The sequence below is a fragment of the Triticum aestivum genome, chromosome 3A (assembly GCF_018294505.1).
Source record: "Triticum aestivum cultivar Chinese Spring chromosome 3A, IWGSC CS RefSeq v2.1, whole genome shotgun sequence".
NCBI lineage: Eukaryota > Viridiplantae > Streptophyta > Magnoliopsida > Poales > Poaceae > Triticum > Triticum aestivum.
In genome coordinates this window covers 245,984,934-245,997,477 of record NC_057800.1, presented here as the reverse complement: position 1 = coordinate 245,997,477, position 12,544 = coordinate 245,984,934, and the positions used below count along the sequence as shown (strand labels likewise).

The 12,544-nt window shown below is 48.4% G+C and overlaps 1 pseudogene; it reads left to right on the top strand.

Annotated features, from left to right (window-relative positions):
- Positions 1-3,640: 3,640 nt before the first annotated feature.
- Positions 3,641-11,774, top strand: LOC123061110 (phospholipid-transporting ATPase 1-like; annotated as a pseudogene).
- The last annotated feature ends 770 nt before the right edge of the window (positions 11,775-12,544 follow it).

Genomic DNA, 12,544 nt, shown 5'->3' with positions numbered 1-12,544 from the left:
TGGAGTAGGGTATTACACCACAATGGTGGCCCGAACCAGTATAAACCCTGTGTCTCTTGTGTCGTTCTTCCCATAGCTTAGATCTTGGCGAGGCGGAGGGGTGCAGGTAGGTAGGAGGCGAAATCTCCGCGCGCACCCCAGTGTTTGAACCTCAAGGGTCTGCCGGAACCCGAAATCCGACAACATCTACGGTCAATAACCAATAGCGGAACCTGGATGCTCATATTGGCTCCTACATATTCTACGAAGATCTTTATCGGTCAATCTGCATAACAACATACGTCATTCCCTTTGTCATCGGTAAGTTACTTGCCCGAGATTCGATCGTCGGTATCATCATACCTAGTTCAATCTCGTTATCGGCAAGTCTCTTTACTCGTTCTGTAATGTATCATCTCGTAACTAACTCATTAGTCACATTGCTTGAAGGCTTATAGTAATGTGCATTACCGAGAGGGCCCAAAGATACCTCTCCGATACATGGAGTGACAAATCCTAATTTCGATCTATGCCAACCCAAAAAACACCTTCGGAGACACCTGTAGATCATCTTTATAATCACCCAGTTACATTGTGACATTTGATAACACACAAGGTGTTCCTCCGGTATTCGGGAGTTGCATAATCTCATAGTCAGAGGAATATGTATAAGTCATGAAGAAAACAATAGCAATAAAACGTAACGGTCATTATGCTAAGCTAACGAATGGGTCTTGTCCATCACATCATTCTTCTAATGATGTGATCCCATTTATCAAATGACAACACATGTCTATGGCTAGGAAACTTAACCATCTTTGATTAGCGAGCTAGTCTAGTAGAGGCTTACTAGGGACACTCTGTTTGTCTATGTATTCACACATGTACTAAGTTTCCGGTTAATACAATTCTAGCATGAATAATAAAAATTTATCATGATATAAGGAAATATAAATAACAACTTTATTATTGCCTCTAGGGCATATTTCCTTCACGCAGTAATGTGATAGAGAGGAGGCCAACAGACCAAGCTGCCGAGGGAAGTCGCGTTAACCACGTCGACAAATTCCTACAAATTTTAACATCGGTGGCCATAGAGGCTGCCAGAAATCTATGCCAACGCGACATACACACCGCAACAAAAAATCTCCGTGATGGGGAGTTTTGACAGAATTTTATTCACCAAGTCGTGACGGCGCTGCCGCCACGTAAGAAGATCTCTTCTAGGTTTTGGATAGTAGAGAAACTTTCAGATGGTTTTTCAAATTAGTACATCCTTCAAGATACTAACCTGTTGCATGATCAAGGTAATAAGTAGCATTTAGAAAACCTAGCATTAACCAGAAGGTAGCTCAAAAGTTTGAGCGATGGAGGTCGACGGAAGTACGGATCGACAATGAATGTACTCAAGGATGACTCACCGGAGAAGAATTTTGTGCTTCGGATTGGGTTCTTCTAAAATCTAAAACAAAATATTGTGACCATGAACCTCATGGCCCATGACTAGGAAAAAGGCACATACATGATTTACACGACAAATCCACCTGAACCAAGGATGAACCCCTTCGTCTCGTGGCTCCCCGGCATAGGTGATTAGGGTTCCCCCTGCTTCTTGTCGACACCGCTGCTGGTATGCTCCTAATCCGTTTAGGTGTTTTTAGTTTGGTTAGGATTTTTGCCCTGCTCAGAAAGGCGGGGCGGTCGCGTCCCAGGTAGCGTGTCTCTGGCAGATCTCATAGGATTATGTCGATGTTTGTCTACGATGGATTTGCTTGGATCGGGTCTCCATTCGTCTGCGTTTGTGTGTTTACATGTTGAATCCTTTCGATCTATACTTCTTCTCACCGACGACAGTTGCTATTCTGGTGAGCCAGTCTTGTGGCGCCTTAGAGCATCTCCAACAATTCCCATGAAAAACTCCTGATAAAAATAATTTTATCGGGTGTCCGTATAATTGAGGGTAAGTTGTCTTGTGAAGTTTTTTCTCGGTCCCTATAAACATCTTCATCTAAAATCCAGATTTTTTCTATTTCCCATTAAACAAGCACAAATGGCACATGCATGGCGGCCAGGCAATGACGACTCATCACGGCCCTATAACTTCAATGGTTGCCTCCCGCCAAATTTTACGCGAAGGCTCATCTTCCTCAAGATAAAATGGAAAGTTGGGGAGGATTTACGGGATCATGTAATGATAATGCGTGTTTACATAAACTGTTTGAGATGTTTTTGGCCCAACTCTCCCATAAATAGTGGTTATTTTCGAGATAGGGAATTGTTCGAGATGCACTTAGCACGATGACTTTTTGACTGTTCGCTACAACAAGATTTGTCTGATTCCAAAGTTGTGCGCTTTCAACATGCTTCATTGAGGGTCTGTTCTGAATCTCTCCCACTCTCAGCTTTACAGACTCCAAGAAAATCATACTGAACGCATTAGCTTCAAGAAGCTAAAAGTTCTCGAAGCTCTCTCATGGACCGTAGTGCAATTTTGCGAAGCAAGAAAACCCAAGCTCCGCGTTTAGAAGAATATGAGGTTCCATCTATTTACAATCAATATGCCACCATCCAGGAAAATGATTCGACCTCCATGCGCACGAACCCCTCAAGGCCTCACCTAAACGTTTCCCTTTCCTTTGTCCCACGTTCACGCACCCTCCTTGTTCTCTCTCTCGATCCCCCCGCCGTCGCGGCGCCAGGGCCGCTTCCCCTATCGCCGACCGGATCCTCTCCTCCGCCTACAAATCCGACCATCCCAATCTGTTTCCCGCCGGATCCATTCCTCAGCGCCGCTAGTCCCGTCGTCAGCGAGGAGCAGCAACACCAAGGGAAGGAGGAGCTTGCCGGAACGCCATTGATGGCTCTCGAACCCCTTCCGAGCTAGCAGCAGCATCCTGATGAACGGACCCCCTCTCCCACCATAGGCTGCTTCCAGCCGGCCCAAGGTGATTCCAGGCAGGCTTGCAGTCCCACCAGCTGGGCTGCCAGCGTATTGCATCGCTAGGAGAAGCTACAGTGTTTTCGAACGGTTTCCCAGCACTAGGTGAAGTGAGAAGCCAAACAAGAAGCTGAGTTTGAGAAGTTGTAGGACATCAGAACATACCCTAATTGTAGTCGTCGCTAGGTGTCTATGAATTTGGATGCAATTTCTGTTACCCCACGTGTCTTTTTATCGCCATGACAATTAATGTGATAAATTAAGGAAGTACCTAAAACTCATCTAGATGAGATATAATTTGGTCTCATCCATTTTGAAAATAAGAATAAATACAACCCACGTCAGCACAATGCATCTTATAGCATCACATCCAATGACTATAAAAGGTGAATGAGACCAAATTATACCTCATTTAGATGAGTTCTAGCAAAACTGATAAATTAACGAGCCGGAAATTTGAGAGATTGGAATTTTGAACAGTTTTGCTAAAGCACATCTAGATGTGCCATAAGTATTGCACATCTAAATCCTATATTATTGATCTTATGTTGAGATTCGTGTGGATATTTTCTTTTTCTTTTTTTTCCTCTCTGTGCTTAATTCACTCACTTAGATATGCAATAACTAAAGCACATCTAGATGTGTCCTACATACACCCAATTTTGAAATCTGGCAATTAGAGGAGAAGCTCCTCCGAATCTGCCACCAACCCGCTCGTGTCTCCCCAAAATCGCGCCCCAGCCCCCAAACGGAAAACTCTCGAACCCGTAAAGGCTCCGCTTCTTCTCCATGCTCCTCACCTCACCGCCAGCTTTGACCTCGCCGGCGTCCACCCAAATCCGCCTCGCCCCGCCCCGCCCATGGCTCAGACCACCCACTAGTTCTCGCCGCCTCCCCCATGACGTCCGAGCGCCCGCTTATCGACGCCGCCTCCGCGCACCCGCCGCCGCCGGCGTCGCAACTCCCGCCGTCGCAGCCGGAGCCTTCCGTTCGCGCTGACCACCTGGGCTTCTCCGTTGAGGTCCCGGACCCCTTCCGCCCCTCCCGACGCGACCAGCCCGACCCGTCGGCGTCGGAGCGGGAGCTCCACGAGGGGGGTGAGTACCGCGCCGTCGCCGTGGGGGAGCCATCGCCGGAGTTTGCCGGCAACGCTGTCCGGACGGCCAAGTACTCCGCGCTCACCTTCCTGCCGCGCAACCTGTTCGAGCAGTTCCGACGGCTGTCGTACGTCTACTTCCTCGCCATCACCGTGCTCAACCAGCTCCCCCAGGTCGCCGTCTTTGGCCGTGGCGCGTCTGTGCTCCCGCTGGCCTTCGTGCTCTTCGTCACCGCTGTGAAGGACGCCTACGAGGACATCCGCCGCCACCGCTCCGACCGCAGGGAGAACAACCGCCTCGCCGCCGTCCTCGCGCCACAAACCGCCGGCGAGTACCTCCCCAAGAAATGGAAGCACATACGCGTCGGGGACGTCGTGCGCGTCGCGTCCAACGAGACGCTCCCGGCCGACATGGTTCTGCTCGCCACTAGTGACCCCACTGGCCTCGCGCACGTCCAGACCGTCAATCTTGACGGGGAGACCAACCTCAAGACGAGGTATGCCAAGCAGGAGACGCAGTTGAGGTTCTCTCACGACGGCCACGTAGCTGGTATGCTGCATTGCGAGCGGCCCAACAGGAACATTTGTGGGTTCCAGGCGAATTTGGAGATCGACGGCAATCGTGTCTCACTCGGACCGTCCAACATTGTGCTCCGTGGTTGTGAGCTCAAGAATACCACATGGGCTATAGGGGTCGTGGTTTATGCTGGAAAGGAGACTAAGGTCATGCTCAACAACTCTGGGCCGCCATCCAAGCGTAGCCGCTTGGAGACACAGTTGAATCGGGAGACAGTCATATTGTCCATTATGCTCATTGGGATGTGCATAACTGCATCTGTGCTCGCAGGGATTTGGCTGCTGAATCACCAGCGGGAGCTTGAGTTCACCCAATTCTTTAGAGAAAAGGATTACACAACCGGGAAGAACTACAATTACTATGGAATCGGAATGCAGATATTCGTTACATTCCTCATGGCCGTCATAGTGTATCAGGTCATCATTCCTATCTCGTTGTATATATCAATGGAGTTGGTACGACTTGGGCAAGCATATTCATGGGCGCCGACAATGACTTGTATGACGAATCGTCAAGGTCCAGGTTCCAGTGCAGGGCTCTGAATATAAATGAGGATTTGGGGCAGATTAAGTATGTTTTCTCTGATAAGACAGGGACGCTGACAGAGAACAAGATGGAGTTCATGTGTGCATCCATTCACGGAGTTGATTACAGTTCTGGCAAACCTGCATGTGGGTCCTCAGTTGTAGGTACGATGACTTTAATTTATATTACTTGTTTGATGTTGCTGTTTCCTAATAAGACCTCTTATTTGCTGGTTTTGGTCAGTTGATGATCTTCTGTGGACACCAAAAATGGCAGTTAGGACTGACCCTCAGCTTTTGAAGTTATTGAACAATGACAGCTCAAATGAGGAAGCAAAGCTTGTCCTTGAATTCTTCCTTGCTCTTGCTGCCTGCAATACAATTGTGCCACTTGTCCTGGACACTAGAGATCCTAAACAAAAGTTGATTGATTATCAGGGTGAGTCCCCTGATGAGCAGGCACTAGCTTATGCTGCAGCAACTTATGGCATTGTGCTTGTTGAGCGAACATCTGGTTACGTAGTGATCGATGTCCTTGGTGACAGACAGAGGTAAGATAGCTCTCAACTTTCGCTTTGTGACCATTGTATTTGGCAATACTTCATGAGTGTGTTTTCGATAGAATTTAGTACCGGCTATCTAACTGAAATGCAAAATTTTGTGATATCAAAAGTTATTATGTGACTAGGAGTGGAGGGACACTATCCATGATCTCTTCATCTCTAGAAAACTATAAGCAGACATACTGCCTGTGTAGTCTCCTACAGTCTGAGGCAGCTGGTAGTTGGTAGCATCGGCTGCTCACCGGTGTCTACTACATCCCCGCGCTAAGGAACTCCATCATCAGCTTGGGACAGCTGGATGAGAACGGCTCACGCGTGCTGATTGAGCATGGGGTCCTACGCATCTGGGATCGACAGGGTCGCCTTCTAGCCAAGGTACCCAGAGGTGGAAATCGACTCTACGTCCTTGATGTGCAGGTGGCACAACCGGTCTGTCTCACTGTCCGTCGGGACGACGAGGCGTGGCAATGGCATGAGCGCTTTGGGAATCTTCACTTCGAAGCCCTGAAGCGTCTAAGTGCCAAGGAGATGGTACGAGGCCTGCCATGCCTCGACCATGTGGAGCAGTTCTGCGACATCTGCGTACTGACGAAGCAGAGACGACTCCCCTTTCCCCAACAGGCGAGTTTTCGGGCCAAGGAGAAGCTGGAGCTCATGCACGGAGACTTGTGCGGCCCGGTGACGCCAGCCACACCAGGAGGTCGACGCTACTTCCTGCTGCTCGTCGACGATCTCTCTCGCTACATGTGGGTGATGATTCTCGGCAGCAAGGGAGAAGCGGCGGACGCCATCAGGCGCGCGCAGGCTGGTGTGGAGGCGGAGAGCGGCCGCAAATTGCGCGTCTTGCGCACTGACAACGGCGGCGAATTCACGGCGGCTGAATTCGCGTCGTACTGCGCCGATGAGGGCATCCAGTGCCACTACTCCACGCCGTACAGCCCGCAGCAAAACGGAGTCGTCGAGCGGCGCAACCAGACGGTTGTGGGGATGGCTCGGGCTCTCCTCAAGCAGCGAGGGATGCCGTCTGTTTTCTGGGGAGAGGCGGTGCTGACAGCCGTCTACATCCTCAACCGCTCGCCTACTAAGGCACTCGACGGCAGGACACCGTATGAGGTCTGGCATGGGCGGAAGCCGGCGGTCTCCCATTTGCGGGTCTTTGGCTGTCTTGTGTTCGCTAAGGAGCTTGGCCACATCGGCAAGCTCGACGACAGGAGCACTCCGGGAGTCTTCATCGGCTACGCGGAGGGCTCAAAGGCCTACCACATCCTCGACCCAAAGACACAGCGTGTGCGCACGGTGCGAGACGTCGTGTTCAACGAAGGGCAAGGGTGGCAATGGGACAAGGCGGTGGACGACGGCGCGGCGCCGACGTATGATGACTTCATTGTCGAGTACGCTCACTTCAAGGAAGCCAGGGGAGCAAGTAGCTCCTCACCGCCGGGCACGTCTACCCCGGCCCCCAAAACTACATCGACTCCGGTGCCCGCTACGCCGACGGCACCACAACTGGCGACGCCGCATACTCCAGCCCCGGCGGTCACCACTCCGGGTTCGTCTTCATCAGCACCAGCTCACGCTGAGCACAACCCGATGAAGTTCGCTTCCCCGCTCACTCACGACGAGGAGCAGGTTGACGCGTGGTATGGAGGCGAACAGCTGCGGTATCGCATGATGGATGACCTACTCGGCGACCAGCCGGTGCCGGGACTGATGCCACGTGACCTGGAGGCGCAGCTACAACTCGCGTGTGAGGACGACGAACCACGGTCCTTTGCAGAGGCCGAGAGAGATGCGGCATGGCGCGCCGCGATGCAGTTGGAGATGGATGCGGTCGAGCAAAACCGCACCTGGGAGCTCGCTGACCTCCCTCGTGGTCACCACGCAATCACCCTTAAGTGGGTGTTCAAGCTGAAGAGGGATGGAGCCGGCGCCATCATCAAGCACAAGGCTCGCCTGGTGGCCTGAGGCTTCTTGCAGCAGGAAGGAGTTGACTTCGACGACGCCTTCGCTCTAGTGGCACGGATGGAGTCCGTGCGACTTCTCCTTGCGCTAGCTGCCCAGGAGGGCTGGCGTGTCCATCACATGGATGTCAAGTCGGCATTCCTCAACGGTGACTTGAAGGAGGAAGTCTACGTGCATCAGCCACCGCGTTTTGCGCAAGGTACTCCGCCTGCGCAAGGCCCTCTATGGCCTACGGCAGGCACCTAGGGCGTGGAATGCCAAGCTGGACTCCACGCTGAAGAAGATGGGCTTCGAGCAAAGCCCGCATGAGGCCGCTGTCTACCGACGGGGCAGTGGAGGAAATGCCCTGTTGGTGGGCGTCTATGTTGACGACTTGGTGATCACCGGCACCAAAGATGCAGAGGTGGCGGCATTCAAGGAAGACATGAAGGCCACCTTCCAGATGAGTGATCTGGGGCTCCTCTCCTTCTATCTCGGGATTGAGGTGCACCAGGATCACTCCGGGATCGCGCTTCGACAGTCCGCCTACGCCAAGCGCATCGTTGAGCTAGCTGGGCTCACCGGCTGCCATCCAGCTCTCACTCCGATGGAGGAGAGGCTGAAACTGAGCCGCGACAGCACGACGGAGGAAGTGGATGCTACGCAGTACCGACGCCTTGTGGGGAGCCTTCGCTACCTCACCCACACACGGCCGGACCTAGCATTCTCCGTCGGCTATGTCAGTCGGTTCATGGAGCGACCGACGTCGGAACACCAGCAGGCAGTGAAGAGGATCATCCGCTACATAGCAGGGACCCTCGACCACGGCCTCCACTACCCTAGGTGTCCGGGGGCAGCACACTTCGTCGGGTACAGCGACAGCGACCACGCCGGCGACATCGACACCAGCAAGAGCACGAGCGGGATCCTCCTCTTCCTCGGCAAGTGTCTCGTGAGCTGGCAATCAGTCAAGCAGCAGGTGGTGGCCCTGTCTAGCTGTGAGGCTGAGTACATAGCGGCCTCCACCGCCTGCACTCAGGCGCTTTGGCTCGCTCGACTGCTTGGTGATCTTCTCGTTCAAGACACCAGGACGGTGCAGCTCCTGGTGGACAGCAAGTCCGCCCTGGCCCTGGCAAAGAACCCCGTGTTCCACGAACGGAGCAAGCACATCCGGCTGAGGTACCACTTCATCCGCAGCTGTGTGGAAGAAGGGAGCATCGAGGCGAGCTACATCAACACCAAGGATCAGCTCGCAGACCTGCTCACCAAGCCTCTTGGGAGGGTCAAGTTCCTCGAGCTTTGCTCCAGGATCGGGATGATTCAACACTCCCACAAGACGACGTACAAGACTTAGGGGGAGAATGTTGGATAAGTCTGTGTACTAGGGTCGTTGTGGGGCTGCAGCACATGGTCCTTGTGGCAGTTAGGATAGAGTTCCTGACCATCAAGGACTGGCAATTAGGATAGCATCTTAGACTAGCATCTTAGTAGCATCTCAGCATATGCTTGGCTGGCTAGCAGCCTATAAGTATGTAACCCCAACCCCTCAGGTTGGTATGGCATTGTGTGAGAAATAAACCAACGAAAATTGTCCCAAACTCTCCTAGTGTCATCCACAACTATCAATGCTCAGGTTCAAAGGTCTAACAGATACATCCTAGCACTAACTTGATGCTAGATACATCCATTTGAGGGACAAGCTTTTTCGGACGGAGGGAGTATCTCATATCCTTTACGTGCCAGTTTTGATTCAATAGATCATTAGCACGCTTGGCTTACAGTTCTGATGTATCCTGCCGGTATGTAATGTGCAGATTTGATATATTAGGACTTCATGAGTTTGATAGTGATCGTAAGAGGATGTCTGTCATTGTCGGCTGCCCTGATAAGACTGTTAAGTTATATGTCAAAGGTGCAGACAGTTCAATGTTTGGAATTATCAACAAATCATTAGAGCTGGACAATGTTCGTGCTACAGAGGCACATCTCCACAAATATTCATCACTTGGCCTAAGAACTCTTGTTGTTGGTATGCGTTAATTGAGTCAACCTGAATTTGAGGAGTGGCAGTTGGCATATGAGAAGGCTAGCACAGCAGTACTTGGCAGGGGAAATTTACTCCGATCAATTGCAGCCAACGTAGAGTGCAATATCCACATATTGGTGGCCTCTGGGATTGAAGATAAGCTTCAAGATGGGGTACCAGAAGCAATAGAATCTCTTCGGCAAGCAGGCATGAAAGTTTGGATTTTAACAGGGGATAAGCAGGAGACAGCAATTTCTATTGGCTACTCTTGTAAGCTGCTGACGAATGACATGACACAAATTGTGATAAATAACAATTCTAAGGAGTCTTGCAAGAAAAGTCTCGGGGAAGCACTTGCAAGAACTAAGGAGCACAGAGTTGCTTTGTCAATTGGCTCACCGTATCCAGTGTTAGCATCAGAATCTTCTGGTACAGTTCTTGCTTTGATTGTGGACGGTAACAGCCTTGTTTACATACTTGAGACAGAGTTGCAAGAAGAGGTACTCCCTCCTTTTTTCTTTAGTCTGCGTATTAGCTTTGGTCAAAGTCAAGCTTTGTAAACTTTGACAAAGTTTATAAACAAAGATATTAACATGTACACTAACAAATCAATAACATTAGATTCATTATTGAATGTACTTTCACATCATTTTGATTTTTTATGATAAATATTTTTATTTTTTTCTATAAACTTGGTCAAACTTTACGAAGTTTGACTTCAGTCAAACCTAATATGCATGTGTCCATATGTAGTTCTATCAAATGCTGTACAAATTTTCTTTTGTCCTTCTGTGTGATAAGACCATCTTATAAAGATGCCATAACTGACACATGGTCTGTCTTATTCTGTTGTGATAGCTTTTCAAAGTAGCAACAGAATGTAGTGTTGTCTTATGTTGTCGAGTGGCTCCTCTACAAAAGGCAGGCATAGTTGCACTTATCAAAAACAGGACAGATGATATGACCTTAGCAATTGGTGATGGTATACCCTCCTGCTTCCTCTATTATGTTCCATTTTTATTTAGGAGACAACGTGTGCATTATTAATACTGTTTACTTAACCTGTGACATTCAGGAGCAAATGATGTTTCAATGATCCAAATGGCTGATGTTGGGGTTGGTATCAGTGGCCAAGAAGGAGGACAAGCTGTTATGGCATCAGATTTTTCTATGGGACAATTCAGATTCTTGGTTCCTCTTCTATTAGTTCATGGTCACTGGAATTATCAAAGGATGGGTTACATGATCCTTTACAACTTCTACAAGAATGCCACATTTGTCTTGGTTCTTTTCTGGTAAGGTTTTTTTAGAGGGGATAAATACTTCATTACTTGGGAAAATGTTACTACTGGTTTTGGTCAGAAAACAACTTGGCGGCTATTGAAATCATCTATATCATTAATCTAATCTGGAAAATGTGGCGACCTATAATTTTCTAGTGTTACATATAAGATGTGTACCTTGGCATTATAAATTTATGACCATATATTTTTTTGCGGTGATATGATAATAATTTTATGGTCAGAAATTATGACCATAATTTTTTGTTATAGTCGGTTGAATTATTCAAAAAGTATGTTATGGAGCACCTCTTTATTTTCCTATTTTTTGCATGGATAGTAAAAAAAATATAGCCCCCAAAAATAATGCTTATGATGTAATCTCAGGTATGTGCTTTATACATCATTCACTTTGACGACTGCTATCACCGAATGGAGTAGTCTCCTGTATACTGTGCTTTATACATCCCTTCCAACAATTGTTGTTGGTATTCTTGACAAGGATCTTAGCAAGTCAACACTGCTAGCTTACCCAAAGCTTTATGGATCTGGCCAACGGGATGAGAAGTATAATTTGAATTTGTTTGTCCTCAATATGCTTGAAGCACTTTGGCAGAGTTTGGTTGTGTTCTACATACCGTATTTTGCATATCGACAAAGTACTATAGGCATGTCTAGTCTTGGAGATTTGTGGGCACTTGCATCAGTCATCGTTGTAAATATGCAATTGGCCATGGACATCATTCGGTGGAATTGGATTATACATGCGTTCGTATGGGGGACGATAGCAGCAACAGTGATTTGTCTATTTGTGATAGATTCGATATGGGTTCTTCCTGGTTATGGGTAAGTGCTTCATCTCCCACATCTTATTACCGATGCCATTATTTTTGTATTCCATGCAATAGCTGTGAAGTTGACAAAAAAGATGCAGTAGTCTTTAAAACCTTTAAAGGTATTCTGACTGTTTTCTCCATCGGACATATTGATTGCAAGTTTCCTGCAACATGTGTTTGTTTTATAAGAGATGAGTTCTCGGAAGAAACGAAATAAACCTTGAGCTGTTATAATTGCAATTGGGAGGCCGAGCTTGTGATATGTAGTTTCTGATTCAAGATGTCCCTTGTGATAATAAATCAACAGGCAGCATCTCACCCGTGCGCATGGCCCTTGCTCTTTTGTTTCATTCCAGCATAACATTTTGTTTATTTCCTTTGCACTATAATTCTTTTAGAATACATAGATTAAACGCTGTCTTTTTCCTTGCAAGCATCTCTGGGCTTCTTACAAGTAAAATGAGCTATTTGCCCATGTTTTCTTGAGTAGGATTTCTGATAAGTGCAACACCTGTTGCTCTTGTTTATGATTATCTATAATAGATGCAACCAACTGACACCAAACACTAATTTCAGGGCCATCTATCACATAATGGGGCAAGGCTTGTTTTGGTTACTGCTGCTTATCATTGTTGTCACAGCAATGATCCCACATTTTGCAATCAAGGCTTTCACGGAGCATTTTGTTCCCAGTGATATTCAAATCGGCCGAGAAATAGAGAAGTTTGAGGCTTTAAATCAGGTGAATCGTTCGGAAATTCCAATGCGAACGTTTTCATGACCC